Below are 2,816 nucleotides of genomic sequence, written 5' to 3'. Positions count from 1 at the left end.
TGAGACAATGTTCCTCCAGAATGATATCACAAAAGCGCACGACAAAACAGACTACACCAGAAAATCCACATAACGTTTGGCCATCCTCAAGTCCAGTGTCTGGAGAGGCTTCTGCGTATTAATATCGCCGTACCGTCTTGGCGCGTTTCCCGAAAGGAGCTCCAAATTCACCAGACAGAACAAGACTACCCAGACGCACCAAATCAGGACACCAACTCTACCACCCAACAAATCAAAACCTAAAGCTACAAGACCTACACAAATCCACATAGTTACATCATACTGTAACAACTATGCAAACAATGACATAACTGATAAAAAATACAGTCCAAAGATGTTAAAAGGCTATACGTTCCAAATAAACCACCACGCAGGGTAAAGGGGGGAAAGTTTAAAGGGAAAATAGGAGGAAGCCTCTTCACACAGAGAGCGGTGAGAGTGTGGAATGATGAAGAAGTAGCGGTAAATGCGGGCTCACTGTCACCTCTAAGCTTAGAAATCTAAAACATAACCCATAAATCTTCTTCTTTATCATGCACACTTTATATATTTAAAGAAAAAAACTGAAAGAACAGGGTACAGAACACCATGTAAAATGCTCTCCCTCTGCTGCCACTATCTTGCCTCTGTGAGCAAAACTATTCTGAATCCTCGCAACAAAGTATCACTGAATCCCCTGCATACTGACAGACTGCATGAAACTACACAGGACAAACGGAGAGCGATCCATTACTGCAAGGATCATAACTGTCTCTACCGAACAAGCATTACACTGGCCACACTGGTGATATCATTGCTTACTGCGCCCTGCCAGCGTCCACATCGATCAGGCCTCTGATTGTCAAGTTCACTCAATACTGCAATGTTACAATCACAGCTCTTTCGGTCCCACGATTGAACACACAATGAGAATATCACTGTTTACTCAGAACCATCTCTCAGTATATTGGTAATATCACTGTCCGTCCAGCCTCACGATGGACACTGCGAAAACAAGATACGACCATAAAGCAATAAAAATAACAATATCTCGCTTCATAAAATACTCGCAGCAGAATCAGACTGTTAGTGATAATGTCCAGTAGTCACTGGCAACACTGTCACTGAACATCGGAAAAAATTGGTCATGTCTTCATTTGTCAATGCCCGATCTCCTGCAACAAATAACAACACTTAATGCGCAACTTACAAGCTGCAAAATCAATACTTCAAATGTGTAATCACTACTTATTTTTACAGCACAATGCACAACGGGCTTGGCTGACGTGTCGGGACAGAATTTCCATACATTCTCTCGTTATGGACTTGAACTTTTCGGCTATACAGCTCAGAGCAGAGAGATATGAGGCCAATGAGTGATCAAAATAGCAGGTCAATCTAAAGGTATTAAACCTCAGCATTTGAACTTATTTTCGTACTGAAATCAAGAGTGACCCGGCGCTTAAGGAGAAATATTCACTCCATTAGTTTTATCACCACATTGGGCACACTATCTATATATTAAAGTACCGGCACATTTTTATTTGCTTATATCTAAATATGAAAAAATGCAAATCCCGTTACAGACTATTATTTAGTCAGTCCGCGCGAAAATAAATTTAGACATTGTGCAGTGCGTTCGCAGATAAAGAACCTCAATGAGGAAAATAGGTGCAGCTTGTATTCACTAGGTTCAGATAATGGAAACCACTGGGGAACATTAAAAAAACGAGCCTTCATCACTTACACTTTTACACAACCAAGGTGTCTGATGTCTGACAGCCGGAATAAAATAATATATATATATATATAGTTGTTCAAATATGCCGGGTATATGTAAACACATGTTTGACTTATTTAAAAATTGAAGATAAATATGCTGATCGCTGTGATTAAATGTGCGTGTTTATTTTTTGTTCTTGTTCCAATCAGGCTGTAACAACAACAAGGGAGAATTATTGCACATCACTAATCAGATTAATTACTGTCAAGATGAGATGCAGAATTACAGGATACGCTCAGTTATATATTTGTTAAATAAAAGAATTCGACAGTTTATTTTTCCAAACAGATTTTGAAGTAATTTGTAAATATTGCTAGAAATAGGTAAAACATTACAAGGAACGGAATAAAGAGGTCTTTGCAGATGGGCAGTCATGTGAAACACAGTCGGGTAAATATGCACAACCGTCCACTAAGCGCACTCACGGACATCTGTCTGAGTCACTGGGGAGCCAATACCTGGATTTGGATTGGACTATGGCAGTTATGAAACAGACACATTGCCTGTAATGATTACATTACGATCAGAACGATTACAGGCCCAGTTTACAGTTTATAGAGACCCACAAGGCAGAACGTTCCGCACTTTACAAACATGCCACTGACCATGCTGATGTTATCACTGCATCTCCTGAACCATCACTGAGCTGAAATGATAATATCGCTGCTGGGGAAGCTGATGACATAATTCCTAATCCTACTGTCTGTCGTTAACCCTACTGATAATGTTGTTGCTTCTGCAGCCTCAGCTGATCAAAGTGATGATGCCACAGCGCAGCCTGGTCAGTCACTCACAGAATTCTCAGACAGACAGAACATTAATGTCTCCTCTATCTACAAATTTCAGCTGGAGATTTATCCAAGTCCTTATGTTTTCGACTCAGTCAACTGATAGACCAAAGTCTGTTGAAAAGTATCAACTAAGTGCAGGCCTGTATTCTGTACTTTACTCTTTTAAGTTGTTATCGGCGTTGTCGCAATGTTATCGTGATCGCAATGTCAGTAGATTCCAATTTGTCAGAATAAGTCTGGTCTCGAATTTTGAATATAAGTCA

Source organism: Hypanus sabinus, unplaced genomic scaffold (assembly GCF_030144855.1).
Source record: "Hypanus sabinus isolate sHypSab1 unplaced genomic scaffold, sHypSab1.hap1 scaffold_568, whole genome shotgun sequence".
NCBI lineage: Eukaryota > Metazoa > Chordata > Chondrichthyes > Myliobatiformes > Dasyatidae > Hypanus > Hypanus sabinus.
Note: the sequence above shows the minus strand (reverse complement) of the source record.